Here is a 17,820-nt window from a genome sequence, read left to right as displayed (position 1 = left end):
TGCAGGCAGCTGGCACATATTGCCAGTAATGGCAGCATGGCCTTGATGCTAGACAAATGATTTTCGAATAGAGAACAACGTCAAGGAACACCCGTCTTGTTTGACACTGCCTGAAATAAAGCAATGGCAAACCACTTTTGTGCATGGCAAGAAAACAATCATGATCATAAATCTAAGAGATAAAGATATGGTACCAGATGATGAGCCCCCCACTCCACCCCCTCAGCCAGGTTTGAAAGCACTCAAATGGCTGTTGGGGAAGAGCAAAGTGTTTTAATGAGTAGGACTGGCAGTTATGACTGTACTGGATCAAACATGCAAACAAATCCATTTCCCGAGGTTGCCAGAACTGAAAGTCAAACTCTGAACTTCTCAAACACACAAAATTGGAACATGAATCAGGGAAATTTAGATTGAACAAGAGCGAGAATTGCTTTGCAATACATATCCCCTACCAGTCGCAATGAATGTTCGGGAGATAAAAAAAAATTGATTGTTTTAACGCACGCGAGAGCCGATACCAGAACCAAAATGAAAAAAAAAAAACTTTCTTACCCACCATGTTTGAGTCTATTTGGCAAAATAAGAGGAAAAGCAATTTTCATTTACTGATATCTTTTTAAGACAAGAAACTAATAAAGACAACTAAGATAACAAGCCGGAGATAAAAATTAGTTTGCTTTAACGCACACGAGCCAATACCGGAACCAAAATGAAGAAGAAGAACCTTCATAACCCACTGTGTTTCATTCGTTTCTAGGCTTTGCCAAGTTTCTAGACCTTAGCATTTTGCATATTAAAAAAAAAAACAATAACCTGATATACATACATGAAGGAAAAACACACGTATGGCTTATGTGCATATATAATACATCATGGTTATATACTTGGGATCATTCCATTTGCACTGGGCCATGGACTAACACCCAGGCCTAAGGCCTGAAGCCTGCCTATTTGTGCCACCTTATGTAATGGCGACACATTATTTTATTGAGGTGGAGTCAGGCAAGCTGTCCAGCCAATTGGTGTAAAGCGGTGGGGTGGAGTCAGGCAAGCTGAACACTGACCCATGTATTTATTATATGTGATATTTTCTAACTCTAAAAAGGGCATAAGTCTGCGAAAAACTGACGAAATGGCATGAAACTCGAACTTCTTTTGTAACGTATCATAATAAAGTCATGCACCAAGATTCAGTTGAATATGTTAAAGAGTGTGGGGAAAAACGCGGATGGACAGACGGAGGGCAAACATATAGTCCCCTCTGGTGAAACTGGTAAGGGACTAATTAGAGAGAAAGATGGAGAACAAGAACTGATATTGTGGGGATAAGTTAACTGAGATGGGCTGGTTTTTGGGCAGTTTCAATCTGATGATTACAAAGCATTTTTTTTTTCTGGTCAGGAAACATGCTAAAGAAATGGAATGGCAGTGACTTGCAATAATAACATGGAAGAGCCAACACTGGGATATATCTCAGTCAATGACTGGTTAATATCAATGAAGTTGAAATGACATCCAGTGAAGACCACCATCATTGAGATATATGCTCCAATTTCTGTAGCAGATGAAGAAAATGTGGAGGAGTTTTATGGAAAGTTGTAGGAACGAGTATAACAGGTGCCAAAAGGTGATGTTTATATTTTTATGGGAAACTGGAATGTAATAATTGGAGAAGCAGGAACACCAGGGATTGTAGGAAAGTATGAACTTGGTATCAAAATGAGCCAGGGGGGCGAATGCTCGAGTTGTTTGTGGAGAATTGGGCTGTCGTTATTTTATTTTTTTCGGAAATTTCAAGGGGCTAACCCGAATTTAGGTTGATATTTATGAGAAAAAAATATAAAAAAATGTGAACCCGAAAAAAAAAAAATTTGGGGGTTGCTACCGTCCATCGAAATTTGAAAAAAAAGAACTTAATTTTATCTTTTTCTTTTTTTTTTATCTTATGCCAAAATGACATTAACATGTAATGTATGATGTTTTCTGGTACATTGGAATCTGAAATACTGAAGAAAAATATTGTTGAACTTGGCAAGATTTTTCCAGTCCGTCTCAGTGAAACTTGAAAAGTCTAAAAAAAAAAATCAAGATTTTATGTATTTTTCACGTTTTTCGAACTCCACAGTTTGCAGACAGAGTCTTTGAACAGACGGGACGAGAGCTAGAGTTCACTTGTTCAAAGTTGATTTCTTACACTCCAGGAATCCTTTTCGGTGATCATTTACCGCTTGTAATAGGTACTGCTTTTGCTCCTCATCGTACGTAATAAGACTGTTGTACTCAGTCACCAGGGCTACGCCACGCTCTGCACGGTCATTCACAACTTTCAGCTTGCTGACGATAGTACGGCTCTGTACAAAACTATCTTCAGTTTCCCATTGATCCGGGTCTTTGTGCAGAAAGTCAGAGTTCAAATGCAGTACATCAAAAAAACTTCTGCTTCTCGGAGATGCGAAATCTTCCAGTTTTCGGCACATGATATCTTTCTGGTGAACAACAGCTCTTTTCGGTGCTTCATCATCGTCATCGTCTTGTTCTTTTAGAGTTTGAGATATTTTTCTTTTTGTCTCAATTGACACGTTTCGGTCAAATAGATATAATGGTATCAGTTCTACCGATAAATACAACAGCTGTCCCAGCAACTTTTTCACCTTTGCCTTAGATATATCAACGTTTACTTTGGAATATTTATCTATTCGCTTTAACAATGTCAGGTCTGAATTCAGTATATATTCTGAAACGACAGAATAGTTATCATTAGTTCACGAAATGCAATTTCGCTAAATGCCTGAATGACCGGATACCAGACCTGAAATTGACGGCAGTCAGTCAGTCACTGACTGACGGACTCAGTGATTCAATGGAAGAATAAGCAGACAATACAACAGATCTAAACAATAAATATCTCATACGTACAACAGTATCAGTACAAGCCGTGTCAGTACAAGAACAAAAGACATAATTTCATGTTGAAAATGGAAAATTTCCAGATTTTTTGAGCCACGTTTTGGGGCAGATGTAACACTTTTTTGGGGTCAAAAACATTTTTTTCGTGTTATTCACGTTCGAACCAACCAGTAAGCATGCAAAAATTTCATGAAAAATATCTCTGACATAAAAATACAAAAATACATAAAAATGCACATTTTTTTTTTACAATTTTTGACAGCTGGCAGCAACCCCTAGAAAAATATTTTTTCTGGTTCATATTTTTTTAAATATTTTTTCTCATAAATATCAACCTAAATTCGGGTTAGCCCTTTTAAATTTCCGAAAAAATAAAATAAAGACAGACCTAGTGGAGAATCATCTCATAATTGCAAACACATGATCCAAACAATGGAAGTGCAAACTGTACACATGGACTTCACCTGATGGGCAACATGGAAATCAGATTGACATTTACTATAAGTAGACAGAGAGAGAGACAGAGACAGAGACAGACCCATATCATCCACATTCATGTAGTCTCCCCATGAATGCATAGACATTAGAATTCCCAGAGTAATGCACAGATATCTCAGAATGGACACAAGATGGCGCTATAGGTTTTGCTAATTAGCATAACTAATTAATGTGCAACTTTTTGCACTAACGAGTTGTGAATTCTTTCTAAGTGATTGTTTATCCAAATCTATGCAAAATTTCAGGTAGATACCAGAGGTGGGTCACAAAAGTCAAAAACTGGACACATTTTGGATGCTTGGCCCACTGTCTCCTTGGTGGCTCAATGTTTTGAAACTTGGCTTGATAATTCCTGACATCCATATGCAAAACCTAATGGAGCTCATTTTTTCAATTTCCATCCAGGTGGTGAGATAATTAACTTAATATGTAATTACGTGTTTATCACATACAATCTATAAATACCGGAGCAAGTGTTTGTACGTACGCATGTCTGCTCTGAATGACCGCCCATTGGTTGGACAGCTGGCCTGATGCCACATACAATTGTGAGAAGGCAGCCAAGCAGAGGGACAGATGTCCTGTCCTTTCATGACCAAAGCTCAACTGCAGTTCACTCGGTAGTTTTCCACAGAGATCCTACCTTTTTGCATGGTGGGTCCTCCAGCCCACCATCAGTGCATGGCAGGCCATTATTGGTTGCAGCTTTTGGAGGGCAGTGCCACGTTCTCTGGAATCCCACTCCTCTGCAAGGCTCCACAGCCGACTAGATCACCATGGCTTGCGGTGTACTGCCAAATAAACCGTGGTGTGTGTGTGTGTGTGTGTCATACTTTTTGTCTCTTAATTACATATGTCTATTCATTAATTACACACCATTGGAAGGTACCTTTTGAGCCTTTCGACTGCTGAGACCCCTTCGAATTTTGAAGACCATTTTAAGACCCTGAACCTGAACATCCGAGGACGCAAAAGTCCCAGAGGATGCAAAAGTCCCCGAGGACCCAAACGACCCAAAGGTTCCCAAGAACCCAAAGGACCCACAAGTCCCTGAAGACACAAAAGTTCAAAAAAGCCCCCTCCCCCCCACTCTGTGTGCGATGTGAGCCCCCCCCCCCCATATTTCCGAATGGCGCTCAGGGTCTGCCAGCAACCCCGTTCTCGTAAAACGACCAAAATCAAGAATCACTGTTCACCTTCATTCTTTCATTTCTCTTTTTTCCCGCCTTTGGAACAAACTCCCACACTCTCGTTAATCCTACTCTTCCCACAAGGTCTTCAAAACAGCTGTTCACCACCATCTCATATATTCCTCCATCCAAAACCATGATCTTTTCTACCCCTGCCAATCCAATGGCCCGCCATGCACCCCAAACACACCTTCAAATTCCCTGCTTTCCTTCCTGAAAGTCCCTGTCGTGTAAGGACCTAAAAGTCCCTGTATGTCCATCTTGTTTACCTGGCATACCCCGACCCATCCCTCTCCTTTCCACAGATCTCCTCTTGTCTCTGTTCCACATTCTTTTTAAATTGCCTCTCCCGCCCCTCTTGCCTCCAGCTCCCAATTGTTGTCCATTAGGTGTGTTAGCTCTCATACGAGCCTCAACATTACATTAAAAAAAAACAAGTCCACAAGTACCCAAAAGTCCTCGAGGATCCAAAAGTCTCAAAAGTCCTCAAGAATCCAAAAGCCCCAAAAGATCCCAAGGACCCAAAGGTTCCTGAGTACCCAAAAGTCCATGAGGACACAAAAGTCCCAAAGGATCCAAAAGTCTCCGAGGAGACAAAAGTCCCCAAGGACCCAAAAGTTCCTGAGGACTCAAAAGATCCCAAAGTCCACAAGGACTCAAAAGTCCTGAAAGTCCCTGAGGACTCAAAAGTCTCTGAGGACCCAAAACTCCCCAAGGACCCAAAGTTTCTGAGGATTCAAAAGTCCCAAAGGTCCCCAAGGACACAAAAGTCCCCGAGGACCCTAAAGTTCCTGAGGACTCAAAAGTCCCCAAGGACTCAAAAGTTCTGAAAGTCCCTGAGGAGTCAAAAGTCTCTGAGGACCCAAAACTCCCCAAGGACCCAAAGTTTCTGAGGATTCAAAAGTCCCAATGGTCCTTGAGGACCCAAAAGCCCCCAAGGACCCAAAAGTCCCTTAGGACCCAAAAGTTCCTGAGGAAACAAAAGTCCAAAAGTTCCTGAGGACTCAAAAGTCCCTAAAGTCCCTGTGGACTCAAAAAGTCTTGAAAGTCCCCAAGGACCCAAAAAAGTCCCCGAGGTCCCAAAAGTTCCTGAGGACCAAAAAGTTCCTGAGGACTCAAAAGTCTTGAAAGTCCGCAAGGACCCAAAAGTCAATGAGGACCAAAAAGTCCCCAAGGAACCAAAAGTTCCTGAGGATTCAAAAGTCCCAAAGATCCCTGAGGACACCAAAATCCCGTCGGACCGAAAAGTCCCCAAGGACCCAAAAGTCACCGAGGACCCATTTGTTCCTGAGGACCTAAAAGTTCAAAAAAGTTCCTGTGGACCCAGAAGACCCAAAAGACCCATATGACCCAAAAATCCTTAAGACTGTAGATCCTGGAGACCTTTTAAGACTCGATTATACTGCAAAATTCCATTAGAATTTCTATTTTATAAACACATGCCATGTTAAGGTGTTTAAAACAACTTAATACGTCTTTCTACCACGGCATGGCATTCTAATCTCCACTAATAAAAGTGTGTGTGCGTGTGTGTGCGTGTGCGTGTGCGTGTGCACGCGTGTGTGTTAGTGTTAGTGTGTCTCCTCCATAACTCCAAAACTATAAAACCTATAAGCCTGAAACCTTGCATGCACACCAATAAAACTCCAAGGAATTAATTAAAACACCCCTTTTGAAGATAATTAACGGCCTTATTTAATTATATCCTTCATCAGGCGATCCTTGGCCACCTCGCTGTCTCGGGCCTTGAGGCGTTTCCTTGGTAACCTCGCCGGGGTCCGAAGTCGCCATGTTTTTTTGGCCTGCTCACCCTTACCTTGACTTGGAACAGCCCAACAACGTTTTCTTAACGATAAAGTTGTTGTCTTCACTTTCCTCACTCGTATTACCGAATGCCTGTTCATCATAGCTACGAATTGCTGGGTACATTACAAAGCTCTGATAAACACCCGGAGACATCAGCGGTCGTGGCTTGATATATTTAGCGCGTCTCCGGGAGGTGTACGTTTAACGTGGTTCGAATCGCGTGCCAAGCAAGCCATTTATTAACAACCGTTTCGTTGGAGTGCTCGCTTGAGTGCTTAAGCCACTTGGTGAGCGCTCTCCAAGCTGCTTGGATGCTCCTTTCGTAAAAGTATCCGCGCTCTCATGGGAGCATTGATGAAACAGAGGTACGTTTCCGCCGGTGTTGGGCCCTGCGGTGCCGTGCGGTCGGTGTCTCGGGAGGGGTCTCATCCGCTGAAAATGTGCAATTTTATTTTTACAGGACATCGCTTTGTTTAACCTTTTGTGTGATCGAATATAATCCAACCCTCACTTCGACATCGACACATTTATAAAAAACAATAAGGTCCGTCCGACCAGGTGTTTGCCGTGATGTGGCTGTGAATGCAGAGAGCAGAGGTGGACATTTTGTGTTCTGGGCCTTGATATATTTTTCAATTGAATTTTGTTAATTTCCCATTTGATTTCCTCTCTCAAAGAACTCTGTTTGAAGGTAAATCTTTGTGTTTGTCGTCTTTATGTATTTTATGTGTGTGCACGTATATAAACTGTATTACCATTACAGAACTTGGTGTATGTACACTTCAGCCCAAAATTATTCATACCCAATGAAAAATCTGAGAGTTTTGCATTTACCTCAAACCTACAAGCTGGAGTGGTGGAACTTTCACTTCACCCAAGGACATTTAGTTGGCATGTACAAATGCACATATATTTTGGCTCAACATTATTAGCATAACAATAGAAATGTTAAGATTTCTGTTTTTATGCCTGTCCAAAATTATTCATACCCCATACCAAGTCTCAGAATTGAGGCCAATGTTTGTGATAATGCACATGCTTTTGATATTCCTCGGATTCTTTATAATGTTATGCAATTATTCCAAGATGTGTGCATACAATCTGAATGCATTACAAATGTGGTCTATTGAATGTACAGTGAGGAATGTTATAGAACAACACTCTGCTTTTAGACTATAAATTAAGGGGAGCTGATGCAATCATTCTCAGGTCATTGTCAGCATGGCGAAGAAGAAAGTAGTCAGTGAGGACCTTCGGTCATGCAATGCTCACAAGGAGGCGAAAGGCTACAAAGCTATGTCGAAGCAGTTCCGAGTGCCAGTTGCCACCACACAAAGCATAATCAGGAAGTACAAGGAGTTCCACTGTTAAAAAAACATTGAAGGACGTGGTCGGAAGCCAAAGGTGTCACCTCGTCTGGCGAGAGGCCAACAACAATCCACAGATCACTATTAAGGCTCTCCTGAACAACCTTGGCGAGTCTGGGACCAATATATCAAGGCAGACACTCCAGCGGATGTTGCACAAGGGGGAGTCTCCATGGACGCCGACCAAGAAAGACTCCATTCCTCCATCCCAGGCACAGAAAGGCTCGGTTAGCCTTTGCAAAAGCTCACCTGGACAAAGATCCAAGCTTTTGGTCCTCAGTTCTGTGGTCGGATGAGACGAAAATGGAGCTTTTCGGGCACAGAGATGTTGCTCTCGTTTGGCGAAAGAAAGGCGAAGCATACAACCCTAAGAACACAGTCCCGTCCGTCAAGCATGGAGGCGGGAGCATAATGCTGTGAGGATGTTTCTCAGCCAGTGAGCCTGGCAATCTCGTCAAAGTGGATGGCATCATGAAAAAGGAGCAGTACATCAAGATCATTGAGGAAAACATCAAACAGTCCGCAGAGAAACTTCACCTCGGGGAGCATTGGACGTATCAGCAGGACAACGATCCAAAACACACTGCCAAGTCAGTCAAGAAATGGTTCCCGGATAGTGATGTAGACGTTCTAGAGTGGCCAAGCCAAAGTCCGGACCTCAACCCAATCGAGAATCTGTGGAGGGAGCTCAAGACCAGAGTGATGGCAAGGAAGCCTTCCAACCTCAAAGACCTGGAGACCTTCGCGAAGGAGGAGTGGACCAAAATCCCTGTAGAGACATGCAAAAACCTTGTGAGTAAGTATAAAAACCGTTTGGAGGCTGTAATCACAAACAGAGGCTTTTCCATTGATTGCTGAATGTGACTTTGAACTGATCTAAGAAAAGGTATGAATAATTCTCGACATGACATTTTTTTGTAAATCTATCAATAAAATACCCCCCCGAAACAATGTATTTCTTGAAATGTCTCTTGCAGTGATTCTTTCAGCTGTTTGTCACATTCTTGTGTAACTTATGCTAGAAGAAACTCATTCCTCAAATAAGACAATTCAAAATACTCCAGATTTGGTAAGGGTATGAATAATTTTGGGCTTAACTGTGTGTGTGTGTGTGTGTGTGTGTGTGTGTGTGTGTGTGTGTGTGTGTGTGTGTGTGTGTGTGTGTGTGTGTGTGTGTGTGTGTGTGTGTGTGTGTGTTTTTGCTGGTTTTTATCTCTATATGCAGGTTTCAGAAGGTGGAACGGAGTCCTCCCAGGTCTCGAAGTATCCACCGTCGTGTGTGTGTGTGTGTGTGTGTGTGTGTGTGTGTGTGTGTGTGTGTGTGTGTGTGTGTGTGTGTGTACCTACCTGCAAGTTGTTGCCTTCTATCTTCACATGTGGGTGGGTTTCAGGAGGTGAAAGACTGACCTGCTAGGTCTCAAAGTATGTGTATGTGTCTACATACGGGGTTTCAGAATGTGGATTTGGAGTCCTCCCAGGGTGGGCTCAAAGTATCCACCTTAATTTCGGTAAGGGGTCATGATCCACGGATCAAGCTGTGAAGTTTTCTGTTTTCAAAGTTTTGTGCTGAGAGCTCTCTTCAGGATCGTTACTGAGCCCAGGACGGCTTCCAACTGTAGTTTGTTTGTAGTGATATTCCCAAGGATGGTTTTAAATATCTCTATGAGGTTCTTCTTCATCATTCTTATGAGGTTCTTCATCATCACTGGTACAACTTTGACATTCTTCAGCTTCCAGGATCTTTTCACTTCATGCAGGTCTTGGTATTTGGTCATTTTCTTGATTTCTGCATTATTAGCCCAAAGTCACTGGTTATCAACACCTCAATTTGCAATGCCTTCTTCTCTTGTTTTTTTTTGCTCCTACGTATTATATCTGGTCACAATGCTTTGTTTTCGATGTTCACGCCCGATGGGATCGTAAGGTCGTACGTGATTGGTACTTCAATGTTTTCAGTGATTGCTTTTGGTTCATTTTCCCACAAATTTTCTGGAACTGGAATGTCAGTTTTTGCAGATGTGCCAGTGCATTACTTTACAAACTCTGTTGTGTCACTGTGTGTACAGCTGTTCTGACACTTTTTTGTGTGTGTTTGGTCATTAAGCGTCACATATCATTCTCTTTGCTAACCCCATCTCCACCCCTCACCTGTCTTTTTTTCCCCTGCTCTCCCCCACCCTTTTCTCTCACTCTGTCCCCTCCTCGCTCCCCCCTCTTCATAAAATGCAACACTCTCCCCCCACGTCTGTCTGTCTGTCTCACTCACTCTCACTCTCCCTCTCGCTCTCACACACACATGCACCCCTCCCTCCTGCAGTGAATAGCAACGTTTGGTGACGTGTCACTCTCCCCACCTCCCCCCTAACTCCCCCTCCCCAACCTCTCTGTCTCCCCTTCCCCCTCTTACACACGTATATACATAACAAAAATAATAACAAGCCGGTAGGCGAAGAGGGATCCGCTAGGATCGAACGCTGGATACGATTCTTTTCATTCTGACCGACCCACCGACGAAGATTCATTGCCAAGACGTATTGGTTCACATACAATTGTTCCTCTGCCTGGCAAGATTTTTCCTATTGCGTATTTTGCCAACTGGCACTCCTCATAAAAAAATGACTGTAAATAGACACCCTATTTTTGAAGGACTACCATTTGAAAAATAAAACCTAAATCAAAAATCGGCTCGAGTGAAATTTTCTAAATATCTCGAAGTGTTTAATTCCGAAGTCTCGTTTCTCTACATTCAAAACTGTAGGACAAGTATTGAAAATGGTTAACGCAGTTTTTCGGCTGCTGCATAGCAACAGGTGGTTGCTTAGCAACGAAACTCAAACGCGCACATTGCCAGCCCATATGGCACCTGTTCGCCAAGTTTCATCAAAATCGGTTTGCTGGTTTGTGCTGTGGAGCCTCGCGTTGCAGACACACACACACACACACACACACACACACACACACACACACACACACACACACACACACACACACACACACACACACACACACACACACACACGGAAAACCCGACAATAATGGATATCTTGCAAATCCCAAAAAGTGAAAGCTCTGACCAGATATGACCTTGAAAAGATATCGAAACGATCTCTACCTTGAAGGGTACTCTGTGGAACACATACCTCCAATACATAATGCCTGATCCACTAGAACATATCGTGCCCAAAACATTTTTGAAATATCATGCTATACAGTACTATATCGTTTTTGGCCCTATCTCTCAATGGTGAAGAATCACATAAAAAAATTACATAATTCTCGCATCCAGATCCTGTTTCGGATCTTCACCAAAATCAAATTGATTCTTCCGTGTCACAAACCTAACGTATCCACCAAGTTTCGTCTGAATCCGTCCACAACTATTTGAGATATCGTGCTATATATCGGTTTAGCACTATCAATGGTGAAGAATCGCTTAATTATCAGATCCGGATTTGGATCTTCACCAAAATCTAATCATTTCGTCCTTGTCACGCTCCCAATCTGTCCACAAAATTTCACCCATGTCCGTCCATAACTTTTTGAGATATCCTGCATACAAACGAACAGAAAGGGGTGAAAACATAGCGTCCATCACCTTTGGTGGCGGTGGTAAAAAGGCTGGCAAATGCTAAAGCACCAGGTGCTGACAATATTACAATATAACTTTAAGGTAGTTGTGGAAGTCAATCAATTTTCACTGCTCTCTGTTCACAGATCTAGAGCAGGATTGGATGGCCAAAAATATGGAAGCAGTCAGTCTACTTTACATACCATTGCTATTGAAAGGGGATGCAAGAGAATGTTCAAAGAACCTAACCATTCCCTTGATTTAGCATGTGAGCATGATACTGTATTACTAAATATCATTCACCACAGAATAAAAGACTTCATTAAACACACATACCCTCTCAGAGATGCCCGGAATATCAAATATATCCAAATTGGACAAATGAACGCTTTTTTTTTTTGGTCATCGGAACTGCTGCTAAGTTTGATTCTGGAGCTTAAATTTTGAAATTTGGCTTAGTTTAATAGATTCTAGAGCTTATGGCATGGGTGGACATGAAATAGTCACGAACGCTGGTGTCTCTGGGCGTTTATAAGCATTGCAATGTACCCAGATATTCACAGATATGATGAACAGACATTCGATAATATGAGTGAGGAAAGTGAGAAAAAAAGAACTTTATCGTTAAGAAATCGTTGCGGCCTGCATTCAAACTTGGTGATATGGAGGCTGGAGTTAGGACTGGAGAAAGATGTATCAACAACCTCTGTCCTAAGGTATGTTGATGACACTACTCTGTTTTCAGTAAGGTGGACTTGATGAAACTTCTACAAACAGTGAAGAAGGAAGATGAAAAAGCTGGTCTTTATTTAAACCAAAAAAAAAGACTAAAATCTTGTCAACTGAGATCAGCATACAGTATTCAGATTGGGAGACGATCATGTAGAAGTAGTGGAAAGTTTCATCTTCCGGGGTTCGAAGATTGGAAAAATGTGGAGGAGAAAATAAATAGTTTGCGTTGAGGGACAGAGCAATGTCAGGATTAACTAAGATCGGGAAAGACAATCATGTGACAATACAAACCAAGAGGAGGCTGCAGAAGGAATTGTTAGTGCTCTTATCCTTTTAAATGCTGAACGGTAAGCAAGGAAGCATCAGGTACCATTTTTAAAGTCTTTGATATGACTCGGCAGGGGTTTGAACCTCACCGACCTACCAGACTCAGAGTGAATGCTCCATTGTTGTTCTTGGGTCGATTTTATGATTCTTTGTTGGTGCTTTACCTGATTTGAACAGGCATTTGGTACTTTTGACTCGTCAGAATTCAATTTGATTTTCTTGGGAGTACTGTTCTGTAAGTTTTTCATAATTTGGCTCAAAACTTTTCAGCCTCATATACAGGTGAGTAACTTTGTTCCTTTGTATTTTCTCCTGTTGAAGGTTAGATCGTTTCCATAGCCTTTGTTATTGTTATCATCTTGCTTCAGGGGTCCAAAGCTAAAGAGAATAGAAAAGGGGTGGGGGAGGGAAGGAATGAGAAATGATCACCTCAATGTATTTAATATCTGGGATTAGAATTGTTCTTTACAAGTGATGTAGCATAAAAGTTGTGCTCTGTTGCCCCCATTGCATCCTTCATTTGGCCAATTATTTTGAGGTCGATTTTGTATAGTTTCATGGATGGTATGATCCATGAGTGTAGGATGTTGTCGAATGGATTCTTGAAATCATTCAATGCTGTTGACCGTTTTTGAGGATGGTGTCGTTGAGCAAGAGAGGAGGTCAATTATTCTTCATCTGTTTCTTCTGCATCCTTTTTGTTCCACCTCCAGGAATATGTATTCTATTAAATGGGGAACATCTCTTCTGTGATCATTCCTGTTCAGAGCTTTATGTTGTTGCTCGGCATGTTATTAGTCGATATTTTTGAGGCAGTTGCATTTCTTCATACTTTGGGATGAGGAAATGTCTTGCCTTTTCTCAGCCATTTGTCAATTACATTTTCTCCTGGGGGGAGGGGGGGATGGTGGTCATTTAAATGTTTCAGCATAGGGCTTGTGAATACCATCAAGTTGGTTTCGCCAGAAATATGGTATTTCATCTGGACGAGAGCTTTAAACTTTGGCATTTTTGTGAGTTGTTTTGTGTTCTTTTTCTTCTTCATTAACTCTCTGTCACTCAAGGCATTTTACCGATATGTTGTTTTCTTCTTTTTCAAGCTTCGATCCATCTCCATCATTGTTGTGTTCTTTTCGGTCTTCAATGAATTCCTTTCTCGAATTTTCTAGTTTGTGTTATTCTTGGGGAATTGTCACATTTTGCTTTTTTTCCCCTAACTCTTGGTGGAATTTGTTTTAGTTATTTTTATCCTCCGCCATCGAAGATGGATGGAGGTTACTGTTTTCACCCCTTTCTGTTTGTTTGTTTGTGAACAGTATTACGGAAAAACTCCTCGACGGATTTTGACGAAACTTGGTGGGGGATGGGGGGGTTAGGTCTGGTCCAAGGATCATGCCATTAGATTTTGGACTTGGTCCAAAATCCAATATGGCCGCTTAGGCGGCCAATTTGAAAAAAATATTTGAATTTTTTTTGCATTTTTACATGTTTTAAGTGATTTCCAACCCCCCCCAAAAAAAAAAATTGTTAGAGAAAAAAAATTTTTTGCAACTTTTTTTTCAACAAAATTTCGATTTCTTTTTTTTTGCATTTCTACATGTTTTAAGTGATTTCCAAACCCCCCCCCAAAAAAGAAAATTGTTAGAGAAAAAAAAATTGCAAATTTTTTTTCAAAAAAATTTCGATTTTTTAAATTATTTTTTTCTTTTTATTTTTTGCATTTCTACATGTTATAAGTGATTTCCAACAAAAAAAAACATGCCAAAATTATAATTGCAGCTGATTTTGGAACTTCAGGTGGATTTACCCACGTAAAATCGATTTCTGTCTCAAGGAATCTAGTTATGACGAATGAATTGAGTATGTAAAAGTTAAAAGTAAAAGGGAAAGTTGCAAACTATAACTCTGTGAGCACTGTTGACGTCAAATTGAATGAATAGGATATCAGGTTCACTTGAGTGACCTAGCAGTATTGGCGGCAGAGGTTTTGCACTCTACCGAGTGCTCCCCCTCTAGTTCTCCCTGTCATCATTTAGAATTTGAGTTTGTTTTCAGCACTAATTGTGGGCTGGCAGGATGGCCTTGAGGCATGCACACTTGCCTTGAAGCTGTCTAACCTGGGTTTGAATGCTGCCCCAGCTGAGATGCTATAAACTGTCGTCCTGGTGTTTTTGCAGGTTGAGGCATCATGTGTGCGCCATCCATTGAAGAAGTGTTAAACGGTGGCCCCGTATGCACGCACTACCCTTCGGTGGACGTTAAAGATCTTAGGGTGTCTTTTGCGAAGAGCATCGATGTTATCGCAGCACACTGAAATAATTGCAAGTTCTTGCCACCTTCATTCAAAACTCAGGTTCATGAAAGAGCTGGGTCAAAAACGTTCCCCAGTTGACTCCACAAAATTGTGCGAGTAATTGGGACCGTAGTAGTCATAGTAGTACCATTGCCAATTGACTATCCATCTTTCTTGTATTTTAGCACATCAGTTTTCCTTCCTGCATCAATTGTTCCATTTGTCCCATTTCCTTTCTCAATTGTTCTCTCTGCCTTCCGAGCCTATGTTTTTTTTTCTTTTCTTTTTTGGTTTCCTTGTGTATCCTTGTTTATCAGACACTGTTTCCCATGACCTTCTGTGTCCTCTTAGCTCTCAACATTTGGACTGAAAAGACAAATAGACCGATGGTGCAATTGTGATTTTTGTCAAATCGTCACCATGCCATAGCTTACCCTTTGTGATGAATAATTTCACTTACATAATTGCAAGAAGATATTTTAAATCCTTATTCGCTTGTTTTTATATCTATTTGTTTTAAGTTGTTCATTGTCCTTTTTACTTATCACTGTAGAGAGAATTTTTTTCTTCCGAATAAGACCATACTGGAATTTACATTAATTTATTCAACAAAACGAAGAAATAAAAGTTATTTCTTCTTAACAACAAATCTTTGTTGTATTATCTCTATAATAGAAGATTCGTCTTCAAAGAATTTCAAATAAAAGAACCCAATTTCAGTTTCCATTGAACTATGATGAGGTGGAGATGTCAACAGGGAGTCAGCACCATGAACCACCAGACTAAATGTGTTTTGTGGAGTGGTCAGGTGAATTTTAAAATGTTTACATAAACCCCAGGGATCCATTGTAGTTTCGGGATTATGCTCATCAGCACAACAGGGTCACACAATACCATTCTTGGCCAGCAGGTGACAGCCTCTCTCATCAAAGATGTTTCCATTCACATCCATTCCATTCATTGCAATGATCTTGTTAGAGCTTCGGTGCTGATAAAGCAATCACTTGGAAGACAATACGCTGTGTGGTTAACACTGCTCATCTCAGCAGTACTTCGGGCAAACTTAGCCAGAGTATTGGTCTACTCTTTCTGAAACGTACTGTGGCATCGCTTACAGGGCTGGAAAGATACAGTAGCTTTCGAGGGTATACACACTCGCTTTTGAGCTCTTTAGCCTGGGTTCCAATGTCAACCCAGATATAAACTGCCACCCTGGTGTTTCACATGCATGGCGATGCATCGATATGTGCGCCGTTCATCGGAAGTACATTAAGCTGGCGGACATGCCTTGTAACACTGGTTGCTGATGAATGTTAAACATGACATGGAGTCTTTCATGAAGAGTAGGTGAATTATTGTCAACACCCTGAACAAATTCCAAATATCTACCATCGACTTGCAGTCGAATATCAGACTTGACCAGTCGTTTCGTAAAAGACCTGACCCATAATCTAATGTGTAAAGATTTTTCTGTTAATAAAAATAATTAGTTTATGGATTTAATAATTTATTTTTCATCACTCTCAGTACCAAAGTATAACAATAAATCAATGCAATGGACAATTGACAATGTGTAATTAAGTAAATTTTTTTACTGGGCTTCTTGAATTTCACCTTGCAATCAGAAATTCTGCTGCTCCCTTCCTCTGACTGAGACTATGCATATGATGTATAACTTATTCCACTTTTTCTTGGAGAGTATACACTGTTGCACGTCCTGGTTCCACCACTTGTAAAATTTAATTCCAAGTCGGACTCCTGTGTCATCACAGCCTAAAGCAAAACAGAATACCTGGAATTAATCACATGTAAGGCATTTTCTGGAATTACCTGATGGGGCAGGACTTTTGGACAGTGGAAGAAAAAGAGGGGAGAAGAGGGAGAGGGGTGGGGGAGAGAGAGCAGGGAGAGTGAAGAGGTGGAGTGGAATGGAGAGAGGAGGGGTGGGGGAAGGGAAGACAGTAAGAGGAGAGAAGAAGGGAAGGCAGACGTGCGGTGGAGCATTATTTATGATTTATACTGTTTCATCAAAATAATTTTGCATAGAATTACAGTGAAGATGGAAACAAAATGATGTCTGAAATCCATTTTCTACCGGTCATACTATAAATACCACCCAGAGACAAATACCGCCCAGACACGTTCAGAGATAAACACCGTTCGGGCGTGTCTGGAGCCAAGCTGTCTGGTGACAAACACCGCTCGGAAGCATCCAGAGACAAACACCACCCAGACACATCCAGAGACAAACACCACCCAGACACATCCAGAGCCAAGCTGGCTGGAGATAAACACTGCTCGGACACGTCTGGAGACAAACTCCCGTCTGGAAATGAACCCTGCCCGGACACGTCTAGAGCCAAACATCATCCAGACAAAACCAAGCTCCGATATGGAGAGAGAGGAAGAGAGAAGAGATGGTACATATGGGAGGAGGGGTGATGCACTGTATTGGGAGGGGTAGACCAAGGGAGGGAGAGAGAGAGAGAGCGAGAGAGAGAGAGAGATGAGGATAGGGGAGTTATCATAGAGAATGTTATGCTTTATATAACACACACACACACACACACACACACACACACACACACACACACACACACACACACACACACACACACACACACACACACACACACACACACACACACACACACACACACACACACACACACACACACACACACACACACACTTGACCAATATGTGCTCCACCGAGTAGCCTAGTTTTATTCTATGTTTTCTGAAATATTAATTTTCTGAAACAGAAACAGATGATTATCTCCGCCACCAAAGGTGAAGGAAGTGTTTTTCACCCCTTTTTGTTTGTGTGTCTGTGTACAGGATATCTCAAAAAGTTGTGGACGGATCTGGATGAAATTCTGTGGACAGGTGAGGTGTGTGACAAGGACGAATTGGTTTGATTTTGGTGAAGATCCGAATTTGGCTCTTGATACGAGAATTATTTAATCTTTTAAGTGATTCTTCACCGTTGAGAGATCGGGCCAAAAATGATATAGTACAGCATTACATGATATTCGAAAAATGTATTGGGCCTGATATGTTCTCGTGGATCAGGCATTACGTGGCGGAGGTATGCGCTCTACTGAGTGCCCTTCTAGTTTTATTCTG

General features: G+C 41.5%; 1 long non-coding RNA gene across 4 annotated transcripts in view; it reads left to right on the top strand.

The window, feature by feature from the left end:
* The first annotated feature begins 6,785 nt into the window (after positions 1-6,785).
* Positions 6,786-17,820, top strand: part of LOC147024502 (uncharacterized) — a 161,164-nt gene continuing 150,129 nt past the window's right edge. For all 4 annotated transcript variants that reach the window (XR_015059068.1, XR_015059069.1, XR_015059066.1 and 1 more), the window contains exons 1-2: positions 6,786-12,055; positions 17,533-17,580. This is a non-coding gene — a long non-coding RNA (uncharacterized LOC147024502). The remainder of the gene's footprint in view (positions 12,056-17,532; positions 17,581-17,820) is intronic.

Source organism: Eptatretus burgeri, chromosome 6, assembly GCF_056783735.1.
Source record: "Eptatretus burgeri isolate ZD-2024b chromosome 6, Ebu_testis_v1, whole genome shotgun sequence".
NCBI classification, from domain to species: Eukaryota; Metazoa; Chordata; class Myxini; order Myxiniformes; family Myxinidae; genus Eptatretus; species Eptatretus burgeri.
This window is presented reverse-complemented; position numbering and strand designations above follow the sequence as displayed.